General features: G+C 36.4%; 1 non-coding gene across 1 annotated transcript; it reads left to right on the forward strand.

Annotated features, from left to right (window-relative positions):
- Positions 1-12,317: 12,317 nt before the first annotated feature.
- LOC131636216 (small nucleolar RNA R71) lies at positions 12,318-12,424 on the forward strand. Its single transcript, XR_009293982.1, has one exon. It is a non-coding gene; the product is annotated as a small nucleolar RNA R71 (small nucleolar RNA).
- The last annotated feature ends 464 nt before the right edge of the window (positions 12,425-12,888 follow it).

The raw sequence follows: 12,888 nt of genomic DNA on the forward strand, positions 1-12,888 counted from the left end.
CATTTATGATGCATGTATGTTCGAGTTTGAAGTTCATGAGGCTTACCTTCAAAAACGGCAAAACTGGAGATTGAATTCTTCAATAGAGGTGTTACAGATGTTGCTTCTTGATCTGGACAGCTTCAATGGACCTTATGGAAGGTGTCTGGACGCTTGGAACCACCCGAATTCATCTGAGCATGGCCATGGTACCCGATCTGCAGAAGCTTCAAGAGTGAATCGAATTTGATGATGGAGATGTTTCAGGCCATGTGTGATGGTTGGGATAGCTCACATATGGTATATGGAATGTATTTGGATGATTAGCTTGGTCAGAATTGGCCTGGAATTTATTTTGGCATGATAAGGCTAGTGTTATGCATATTTGGGAAGTGAGGTAGTGATTCTGAGTTCTTGATGTTTTTGGAAGGTTTCAATGGTTCAAACAACTTCCATATGGTATTTGGGAAGTGTTAGAAGCATCACTTTGCTTAGAACTTCAAAGGTTTAGAGGTTGAGAATTTTACCTCTTTTGAAAAACTATGAAACTTGCATTCTAAGAAAGGAAGAGAAAACCTATGTTTATGAGGTTTTGGTGTGATTTGGAGAGTGGAAATGACCTCTATTTATAGGCCAAGCTTTCTGAATACAAAGCCCTTGCAAGTGGATCAAAGAGTGATGATTTGGCTTAAGAGATAAAATGGAATCTTTACATTTAATGCAAATGGTTAAAAGTGACTTAACCATGGTTATTTTGCCAAGCTTCTTATCTCTTTCCTTTCTGATCCTAAACCAGAAAATATCTCTCAATTATTGCATTGGTGTGTCATCACTTGTGTTATAGGTCACATGGTACATAACTTTGGCAAAAATGACTTGAAATTTCAAGTGAAATGGTCACTAATGGAGAAATTCAAAGCCATAGCTACACTCCATATTTTTTCATGCTCTTGGACATTTTGGAAAGCTCATGTTACACACTTCAAAACCCTAGTTGGAAGTTTCTTCAAGACCTTTAAGGAAATGTGTGAAAAAGATCCATGAACTTTGAGAAAAATGAGATTTCAAGTGAAATTTTCAAAAGATACCAACTTTGAAGCTCCATATCTCTTAAATGGTTGATCTTTTGGAAAATCGTCATATGTGACAAAGTTGTTTATTGGATCAAAATCTACAACTTTCATGTTGGAAGTTTTTTTCAGTTTGTAGGTGAAATTTTGAGAAATTCCCTTCCAAAGTTTGGAAAAAACCATTGAAAAACACTTAGAAAATTTTCTAAGTATGGAAAGTCAAACCTTTGACTTTTTGATTCTTGATTGATTTTCTTGATTTTTCTTGATCAAATGACTTCATATATCATATATTGATGATTCAAAACTTCAAAAGTCATGGTTGACCAAAATTCCCCAAAAGTCAATGGTGATCTTGTACAGTTGACTTTTTCAGATGAATCGCGTTTCTGGAGGTTTCAAATGAACCAGGCTATCCTCACCAAATGAATGGTATGAATGGATCATGTTGAGTTATTGGAGGACCTTGAGCCATGGTTTAAGTTGTGGTACCATGTTCTGATTAAAAAGTTAGTGGTTCAAGTGAATTAGGTCAAAAACCCTAATTGTCGACCTGATGAAATTGATGACTGTGGATCTTGAATTGAGATGTAATTTCCATTGGATATTGTCATAGGGATTATTTGAAGATGATTGAAACCTTTGAGTGATCCCTTGGAGCTTTTTAAGGTTTCCCAAATGTGATCCCTGATTTTAGTCCCTGATAGCTCAAAAACCCTAATCTGATGATTTGAAATTTCACTGTTGATCAATCCTTGTGTAGGAGATGTCTTGAGTCAATAGATTAGGTAAAAATGATGTACTTGGGGTCTTGAGGTCATGTCCCAAGTCATTAGGTCAAATCCTGAGCAAAAGTCAGGAGTATACTGTCTTCAGTCAAAACCCTAATCTGGTTGATTCAGAGCTTTTGAGCTTGTTGAAATGAGACTTTGAGGACCAAATGTTGATTGTTGATGAAGATAGTTCCTTTGAGATGAAGGGAGAACAAAACCCTAATTGATTTTTACTTGTACTGATGAGTGATTTCTTGATTTAATCCTGCTGAGTCACAAGTAGCAAACACAAACTATGCAATTTGTTAGAGATGCAAATGATGCATATGCACATGATATGAGGTGGTATCTTAGGTCAAAAATTGGGGTATGACAGGTACAATGGAGAAGTCAGAGCTAATGTGGTTCCTCTTAAAAAGGAAAAATGTTTTTAAAAAAAATCGAATAAACATTTTATCGTCGTCGGAGAGAAATACTCAGCCATTGATCTTGAGCATGAGAACAAATGAGTTCTTTGCATCGCAAATGAAAGAAGGGCTCCAACTCGGATGGAAATCAACGAGTATGCCACTAGCTCTCTCACGCGGAAAAGATCTCATTATATCAATCAATTTCAAAATCGTGGGGGTATCACAACTCAATACAATAATTAATCGTGTCTAAAATTTTGCAAAAATGGCCACTAAGGGCAAAAGATATTTTTAAGAAAGGTTTTTAAAGAGGTTTTGCAAACATAAGAAGATTTTGTAAAAAGGGAGAAGATTTTGAAAATCTAAGAATGGGGCAAGAGACGAAGAGGCTGTCCTAGTGCGTAAAATAAAAGCTAAGGAAAGAAACGATCTAACCGAAATAAGAAGCCAACACTTGACATTACGAGTCAAGGTAGATTTCCCATCCTTTGGATTATCAATACTAAACCAACACATTACCACTTGGGGATCCAAATGAACTTATTATCTCTAGTACCACTTTGCATTAAGCACATTAAAATTCTGACAAAAATCGGGCAGAGTAACAACTGTTTTCGGGTAAAATCTTTATCACGACTGATGGGTCTGTTACGTATAGCCTAAATATAGAACTTCATGTGCACAGCCTATCAAAGTAATATATAAGATTATCGAACCACAGAGACCAATCATCAATCTATAAACTCTATTGCTAAGGTGCTTATCTAAGGTGAACAAGAATATTGTTGTGAATGCAGTGCAACAAGGTAAGTAGGTGAAGTGAATAACAGTTTTAAGCGACATGTTGGAATGTAAATCATGAAATCAGACTATGATCCAGTCATGCATAAATGAAACAACTCATGGGGCAGTATTTTCTATTCGTAGCAAATAATCAATTTAACGGGAACTTGTAGCTTTTGGCTACTAAGAACCGAGTTTACTCTTTAATTTAACTTCCTTTATTGTCACATATAAAGGGTGCCTTCCGCGTTAAAGAGGTAAACCTATTTTTAAGAAATTGATAGTTTTGACTTAATAGAAAAGTGATTTTTACTTGGAAAGATTAACTTAAAGAGACTTTTAGCTTTTGGCCAAGAGTCAGATTTCAAACCTACAAACGCGTCCGAAAATAGTTTCAAAATCGTTTTCTAAAAAGAGTTCATGATTCCTATTTAACCAACCAAATCACTTTCGCTTCTTTTGCTTGGTTAAATAATAATCAAGTCATATCATAAATATGGACGGCTTTGGATCTTACTGTAGCGGGGAAAATCTGAGATCGAAGCCATAGGATTGACTCGACTCAATATTTCAGTGAAAGTCGCCACCGTGCTTTATTGTTTCCAAAGGAAAAGGGAAAAGAACGAAGAAAACCCAAAGTTTGTTTTTTAAAACAAAAAGAAGAGATCTTAGGTACGGGTGTTGCTTATACAAGGGGAAGGTTTTAAGCACCCCTCATATCTGTGGTACTCCACATGAACCTTTTTTAAAATCTGTGTCGTGTGTGCTAAAAAAGGGTTTGTTTTATTTTTAAAATAAGCTCGGCAAGACGTTAAGCCTTGTGCCTACATACCTCCTCGGTGCAATGGAGAAGTCAGAGCTAATGTAGTTCCGCTTAAAAGGGAAACATTTTAAAACCGAATAAACACTTTATCGTCGTCGGAGAGAAATACTCAGCCATTGATCTTGAGCATGAGAACAAATGAGTTCTTTGCATCGCAAATGAAAGAAGGGCTCCAAATCGGATAGAAATCAACGAGTATGCCACTAGCTCTCTCACGCGGAAAAGATCTCATTATATCAATCAATTTCAAAATCGTGGGGAATCGTTACTCGTTTTGACAATTAGTCGTGTCTAAACTTTTAAAGAAAAGGCCACTAAGTGCAAAAGATATTTTTGGAGAAAATTTTTAAAAAGGTTGCAAACGTAAGAAGGTTTTGTAAAAAGGGAGAAGATTTTGAAAATCTAAGAATGGGGCAAGAGACGAAGAGGCTGTCCTAGTGCGTAAAATAAAAGCTAAGGAAAGAAACGATCTAACCGAAATAAGAAGCCAACACTTGACATTACGAGTCAAGGTAGATTTCCCATCCTTTGGATTATCAATACTAAACCAACACATTACCACTTGGGGATCCAAATGAACTTATTATCTCTAGTACCACTTTGCATTAAGCACATTAAAATTCTGACAAAAATCGGGCAGAGTAACAGCTGTTTTCGGGTAAAATCTTTATCACGACTGATGGGTCTGTTACGTATAGCCTAAATATAGAACTTCATGTGCACAGCCTATCAAAGTAATATATAAGATTATCGAACCACAGAGACCAATCATCAATCTATAAACTCTATTGCTAAGGTGCTTATCTAAGGTGAACAAGAATATTGTTGTGAATGCAGTGCAACAAGGTAAGTAGGTGAAGTGAATAACAGTTTTAAGCGACATGTTGGAATGTAAATCATGAAATCAGACTATGATCCAGTCATGCATAAATGAAACAACTCATGGGGCAGTATTTTCTATTCGTAGCAAATAATCAATTTAACGGGAACTTGTAGCTTTTGGCTACTAAGAACCGAGTTTACTCTTTAATTTAACTTCCTTTATTGTCACATATAAAGGGTGCCTTCCGCGTTAAAGAGGTAAACCTATTTTTAAGAAATTGATAGTTTTGACTTAATAGAAAAGTGATTTTTACTTGGAAAGATTAACTTAAAGAGACTTTTAGCTTTTGGCCAAGAGTCAGATTTCAAACCTACAAACGCGTCCGAAAATAGTTTCAAAATCGTTTTCTAAAAAGAGTTCATGATTCCTATTTAACCAACCAAATCACTTTCGCTTCTTTTGCTTGGTTAAATAATAATCAAGTCATATCATAAATATGGACGGCTTTGGATCTTACTGTAGCGGGGAAAATCTGAGATCGAAGCCATAGGATTGACTCGACTCAATATTTCAGTGAAAGTCGCCACCGTGCTTTATTGTTTCCAAAGGAAAAGGGAAAAGAACGAAGAAAACCCAAAGTTTGTTTTTTAAAACAAAAAGAAGAGATCTTAGGTACGGGTGTTGCTTATACAAGGGGAAGGTTTTAAGCACCCCTCATATCTGTGGTACTCCACATGAACCTTTTTTAAAATCTGTGTCGTGTGTGCTAAAAAAGGGTTTGTTTTATTTTTAAAATAAGCTCGGCAAGACGTTAAGCCTTGTGCCTACATACCTCCTCGGTGCAATGGAGAAGTCAGAGCTAATGTAGTTCCGCTTAAAAGGGAAACATTTTAAAACCGAATAAACACTTTATCGTCGTCGGAGAGAAATACTCAGCCATTGATCTTGAGCATGAGAACAAATGAGTTCTTTGCATCGCAAATGAAAGAAGGGCTCCAAATCGGATAGAAATCAACGAGTATGCCACTAGCTCTCTCACGCGGAAAAGATCTCATTATATCAATCAATTTCAAAATCGTGGGGAATCGTTACTCGTTTTGACAATTAGTCGTGTCTAAACTTTTAAAGAAAAGGCCACTAAGTGCAAAAGATATTTTTGGAGAAATTTTTTAAAAAGGTTGCAAACGTAAGAAGGTTTTGTAAAAAGGGAGAAGATTTTGAAAATCTAAGAATGGGGCAAGAGACGAAGAGGCTGTCCTAGTGCGTAAAATAAAAGCTAAGGAAAGAAACGATCTAACCGAAATAAGAAGCCAACACTTGACATTACGAGTCAAGGTAGATTTCCCATCCTTTGGATTATCAATACTAAACCAACACATTAAAACTTGGGGATCCAGATGAACTTATTATCTTTAGCACCACTTCGCATTAAGCACATTAAAATTCTGACAAAAATCGGGCAGAGTAACAGCTGTTTTCGGGTAAAATCCTTATATCAATGCCTTGGAGTTAACCATCAAGGACTTTCAAGGAAATACCTGCATACACAAACAGACAACAATCCAATGCCAGACAGACAGAATAATCACAGAGTAACAACGGAATAATAGGGTCTAGAGGTACTAAGTCCATAGGTCCAAATCTCCAAAATGCTCGGGATAGTAACCAATAGTCCGAAAGAGAGCCTTAAAAGTTTTTTAGATTTTTCGTTATTTATTAGTGTTTTAGCATAAAAGTAAAGTATGGTCCAAGTGGACAAAAAGAAAATAGCGGAAACATAAACATAGTGTCCAAATGGACAAAAAGAAAATAGCGGAATATAAACGTCTAAATGGACAAAGAAAAAAATGGCGGAAACATAAACATGATGAAATGATAAAATAAAGCAATAAAACGGGAAATATAAAGAGCAATATAATAAAGTGCGGAAATTAAAGTTCTGCCGATACACGTATGAGTCCGCGCCATACGTGTATGGAGGCCTAATTTGGCTGAAAAGCCCAAGCTGCACTATTTAACCGGAAAAACGTTATTTTTCACAGGCGGACGATTTTTGAGGACGAAAAACACATATGAAGAGCTGGAGAACTCAGAATTTGGCAAGGGTTTCACATCATTCAAGAGTCTACATAATTGAAGATTGATTCCTCGACAGATTTCTTAATGACAACAATTCTTTTCATTGCTTTATTTTTAATTATGAGTAGCTAAACCCCCTATTGCTAAGGGGGGTGACCCTGATTCTGAATGTAATGAACTAGACCTTGTTAATGCAGTAATCTTGTTATTCAGTGTTAAATTGATTTGTTCTTATTGCCGTTCTTAATGCTTAACCCGTCGGGAAAACAGATTATGAGTTTTTATAAATAATTGAGCTGGGCAGCCATTGTTTATCGACCTGAATAAGAACTTTTGATTATAAATATCACCTAGGACTAGGGATACTTTATCTTAACCGGAAAATTCTCGATATTTGAATGCTTGATCATAACCGTAATTGACTATGGACATAGAAATTAGGGTGTGTGTTCAAAGATCTTCTTACTAAGGATTTAGGAGTAGATGCTCTAGAGAACCTGTAATACGGTGAACTAACTTTATTGAAATGTGCGGATAGCAAGAATCGCCACCGACTTTTATTTTATCCAAAATATAGAAAGGCTAAAAGAACAGACAAAGACCTTTTAAAAAGATTTTGAGTTCGGGGGGTAATTATACAAAGGGAAGGTTTAAGGAACCCTTTGTATCCATGGTTATCCATGGGCTCTTAATTGCTTAGCTCACTTTTTTAAAAACGTTTGAATTGTTTGAAAAGCGGAGTGTGAATAGTAAAAACTTTGAAGAAGAACTTTAGCTTGTAAATAAGCGTAGTCTTTTTGAATTTGATTTTGGAAAAGAGTGGGAAAAAAGTTTGAATTTGAATTTGAAAAAGAGCAAGCAATTATTAGCAACTACCCTAAGTTTAGAAATTTGTTCTTTTAGCTTTTCAGGGCGAAAGGGTCTATCCATACCATGAGAGGGCAGGAAGTCTTTCAATTGGATGTTTAAGGGTCATCGAGAATAATCGTTCGCCACAAGACTGTCCCATGCCATAAAGAGGGCATGTAGTCTAAGGGAAGGATATAATAGTCATTTAACCTTTAGGCAACAGGTGAGGATACATTAGCAATTGGGACAATCGTTATATTTTTATAAGGCAACCTCGAGGGAGTTTCAATAACTTTAAAGGCAACATTGCTTTAGGTATCCTCGGAATCGAGGGACTTTGACTATTTAGTATACTTAGAGGCAACATATTTATAAGGCAACAGGCAACAAAGGCAACAAGAGAGGTTACCCTAAAGGTGCGTGGGTGCACAATCATGTGGTTAACTTCGATGACATTTATCTTGTAATTAGGTGATCTATGTTTAATTCATGGTTATCACTCCCTAAATTACTAACCACGCAATTAAAATAAAATAAAGGCAGAAATAAAATTTCCTACGCTATTACAATAAACACCTGCGGGGATGGGGAAATTAAAAAGCGGAAAAATAAACCTAATCTATTACAATAAAACCCTTATAGGGTAACAGAAAAATAAAGGCAGAAAATAATAGAAAACAATAATTAATTTACACATCTTAGTCTTGATCTTCCTCGAACCATCGATTGACCCTGATCATCTGAGAATTAAACAGGAAATACTAGGGGTGAGTGTATGAGGAACTCCTTGGCATTGAAAATAAACCCTAATTTTTATAAGGCAAAATAAAAAATAAAAATAAAAATGTAATTAAACAAAGAAATTAGAAAACTTAGCTTTTTGATTGGGTGAGGCGCGTGGCTGAAAGATCTTTGATTAACCCTGAAAATTGGGCATAAAGAAGAAAAATGCGTTAGTGCATTAGAATTCTCAACAATTATAACGTGGCGGATCAAAAATTAAAAAAGTAATAGTTGAGGCAAACAAAAAAAGGGTAAGGCAAAAACAAACCCTGAAAGGGCAAAAATTAACAAATCAATAAGCAAAAGGCCAGTCGACCGTATAAGGTAAACAACATAATTTTTATCGTTTAAAAACAAATATAGATAAAATTATGGAAAAATCAAGTTTTCGATTAAATAAAATAATTATGAAATTATTGTATAGCCAAAATAGCTTATTTGAATAATTTAAAATTTATAATAACAGTAAACTATAATGGTAAAGAATAAAGAAAATAAATGAAGAATTGTGTAATTAAAAATAAATAAAAATAAAAATACTTAGCTCTGGATCAGGTGTGGTGAGGTCTAGAGAGAACACCATGGAGAGTCACTTCCTGGCCCTTTAGATCTGGTCGTATGGAGATCTATTGGCTGGAACGTGAAGGTGCATGATAATAGCGTGTGGGCTGCTGTGTTGGATCTGTAAGTTATTTATTAGAAAAAAAATGTCTCACACCTGGCTCGAACCCAAGTTTGTGAGATAGATTCATAAACGCTTTACCAACTGCTCTGATTATGTTTGTTGTCAATAAAAGAAACGCAATAGTATATGTATAAATAAAACGTTTCATTGAAACTTCAAACCAAACTCCAACGCGGGGCCAGCGAGTGGTGGCGTGGCACGGCATGACAGGATGGAGGATATGGAGTCCTTTGACTCACCAATTAGCACACGGTCAACGATTCAAGAGCACTATTCATTGTTTCTTTCGCCCAGACCTACGGATCTACTTATGGAATTTTCTGCCAGTTTTGCTGCGGATTTCGCTGCTTTTCATAGCCAATTCTGAAGTTCTAAAAAACCTGCTAAACAAACATGGCAAACGAACAAAAAAAGACCCATTCCTACGTAAAATCGTGCTCTAAGTCCATTGGTGGTGTCCGTTTTCCTTAAAAGCCCCTGGAAATCCCTAAACGAGAGGCACAAGCTCGTATGCCCTAACAATGGCATGTATGAAACGATGTCCTTCACCACTCATGTAAGCGTCCAAAGCTGTTCTAAATGGCCTCAGTAACATGTTAGCATCATCGAATTCTACCTAAACGCATTAGCATGTAAAAATACGACAATTGAATATATGGACAAAGTTGTTATTCATGATGTGAGTTCCCCATGCATGACCAACGTGTTAAGACTACCTGGGCTTACCTTATATCCTCCTCAGAATCGAATGGGATAGTTTGTTGGCTTCGAAAGTTGCTGGGAAGTTCTTTGTGCCGTGCCTTAGTTTCTTTGAAAGTGTGAAGAATTTTTATGGTGTGATGGAGGCTAGGGTTTCTCTTTTCGTCCCCCTCTCTCACTGAATGCCTTGTGTTTAAATATGTGAAATATTGCATGAAATCTTTCTTCTTTTGGAAAATCCCTCCTCCAATCTTTCCCATCACATGCCTTGGCCTTAAAGATTGTTTTGATGAATATTCTGATTGTAATTCACAAACCATGCATTTATTTGGTATTTATTTAATTTATTTTGATTTTAAATGAATAATAATCAAAACAAATAAAATAAAATAACCAAAAATCATGTTGAACGAAATTCTTTGGTCCTCCATAGATTTCTTGGACCTTTATATGATCCAAACCAAAGCCTCACAATTTAATTTGTATTTTTGGTATTTTACTTGATTTATTTGCAATTTAAAATGAATAAAATTCAAATAAATAGAAATAAAAATGCCAAAAATACAAGGATGGTTTTATAGGTTTTTATTTGGGTCATATATATGTTTGAAGTCCAAAACCTAAGCCTGTTAGTTCAAAAACACAAAATTATTCAATTAGGGTTTCATGCACTTCTTAAAATTTGACCAACTTCTGAGCCTCATATCTCCTTCAATTTTTGTGGTATGAACATGTTCTAAGACTTTTTAGAAAGCTTAAAGAGTCCTCTAAAAGCTCCTTTTGGTTTCATCTCAATTTAGTCTACCATGTTCAAGTTATGAGATTTGAGAAAAAATGACTTTTTGCGATCTTTTAGAAGGACCTGTAATGTTTTGGCTCATATCTCCCAAATGGTGCATTTCTGGCCTTGGCTTGTGAGAGATAAAATTGTAGAGAATTCAATTTCCTTCAAAATGAGTTTTGGATGGGAAATTTCTTATGTTCCATGTGCAAGTTATGGCTGGTCAAAGTTTAGTTGACTTTCTCCTTAAAACCCTAATTTAGAAACTTAGGTTTTTGATGATTTTGGAGCTTTCTTTGATGCATCATGATAAATCCTTGATCAAATGATGAATGATACTTAATAATGTGGATGTTGACCAAAAATCAGAAGTTTTGACTGTGGTTTGACCATAGTTTGACTTTTAGGTCAAACTAGTCGACTGTTGATCATTTGAACTGTAGACTGAGCAATCTTATGAATCAGAGCTTGAAACTTGGCATGAGGACCCTTTAAAGCATATGAGAGGCCATGGTATCCATTTGAGGTCTTAGAACTTGATTTTACTTTGAGAAATACAAAACCCTAGTTTAGAGGCGGTTGTTTAGGAGAGAGACTGCAGGCTTCCTTCTTGTGTATCTTTGAGCATTTGAAAGTCAGATGGACTGAAATATGAATAAATATGATGGGAAACTTTTGGGGTATGACAGAACCAGAAATCAATTGTTGTGAATTATATTATTGCACTGATAAGTCGAAATTATTGCAAGCAGAATCATTCACCTACCCCTAACATACTACTCATATCTGTTACTCGTTTAACTATTTTACTCGCTCTTTCTAAATTGCATATTTAGTCTTATTTTTACTAACCAAACCAATTACCAGAGATCTTTTGTTTAATTTAAATCATCTTTCAACTCTATGTCCTCAAGCAGTCCTTGAGATCGACATTCGGAGAAAACTCCTTTTATCACTACAATAGGCAAAAATAGTACACTTGCTATTTTCCTATCAATTAGGTTGGGTTTGTCCAGGGAATTGTCCTCCAGGTACAACTTGCGCAGAGGTGGTTTGGGCTACTTGTGAAATTTAGGTCTCAAGCATTTTGGTGTGGGTCATCATCTAGTCAAACTTGGTTGCCAGTTGAGTAACTAATTCGTTTGTGCGAATGTGTTGATTCCTAAACTCCTTGTTTTGCTGAGTTTTATTCTGAAAAAAGGTGTCTATGGTTTCTTTAAGGTTTGGTCTTAGTGGCACAACTTCCATAGTTTGGTTCTGCTTTTGTGTTTGGAATCCTTGGGGTCTCGAAGATTCAGAGTTTTGTACGGGGTTATTGTTTTTGTAAGAGAAATTTGGGTGGTTTCTCCATCCAGGATTGTAGGTACTCGAGAAAGGGCTCCTTTGGGTATAATTAACTTGGTCTGAGCTAGAGTCGTTCAAAAGGTTACAATCAATGGTTTGATGTCCTTGAGTTCCACAGAGTTCGCACTCCGATTGGATTGCTGCCACTGTGGTAGGGTTTTGAGACATGTTCTCGACTTTCAATGTCAGGGCGTCCATCTTAGCATTCATCATGTCCATGCAACTTATCTCATGCTTTCCTTCATGGCTCTCCATTTTCTCTACCGTCGCTCGTTCTATTCCCCACTAGGCGTGGTTTTGGGCCATGTCCTCTATCAGGGCACAAGCCTCGGGGTAAGGTTTATTCATCAACGCTCCGCCAGCGGCAGCGTCAATGGACATCTTTGTGTTGTAATGGAGTCCATTATAGAAGGTGTGTATGATTAGCCATTGCTCCAGGCCATGGTGCGGACAGGCTCTCAAAAGCTCTTTATATCTTTCCCAGGCATAAAAAAGTGACTCGCCTTGGTTTTGAGTGAAACTAGTGATCAGGTTCCTAAGGACAACGGTTTTACTTGGTGGGAAATATCTGGCAAGAAAGGATCTCCTAAGGTCTTCCCAAGTCGTTATTGAGTTGGCTCGAAGGGCGTCTAACCAGTCATGGGCTTTACCTCTAAGGGAAAAAGGAAACAATCTTAAGCGGATGGCTTCTGGTGTGGCTCCATTTGCCATAAGGGTATCAGCTAACTAGATAGACACTTTTAGGTGTTTATTCAGGTTCTCTGTAGCGAGACTAGCGAATTAGTTTTGCTATTCTAGTTGTAGTAATGAGGACTTAAGTTCGAAATTGTTGGTTGTTATAGCGGGGTTTACTATACTAGAACTAGGCTCCTCATTAGATGGTTGAGCAAACTCTTTAAGCGGTCTTTGGTTACGGTCTTTGGACATAGCTTTCCTTAACTTAAGGATAAACAGACGTGCTCGGGCGTAACTTTCAGGTTCCACTAAAGGGTTTAATAGGTTACCGG

Source organism: Vicia villosa, unplaced genomic scaffold, assembly GCF_029867415.1.
Source record: "Vicia villosa cultivar HV-30 ecotype Madison, WI unplaced genomic scaffold, Vvil1.0 ctg.001667F_1_1, whole genome shotgun sequence".
Lineage (NCBI taxonomy): Eukaryota > Viridiplantae > Streptophyta > Magnoliopsida > Fabales > Fabaceae > Vicia > Vicia villosa.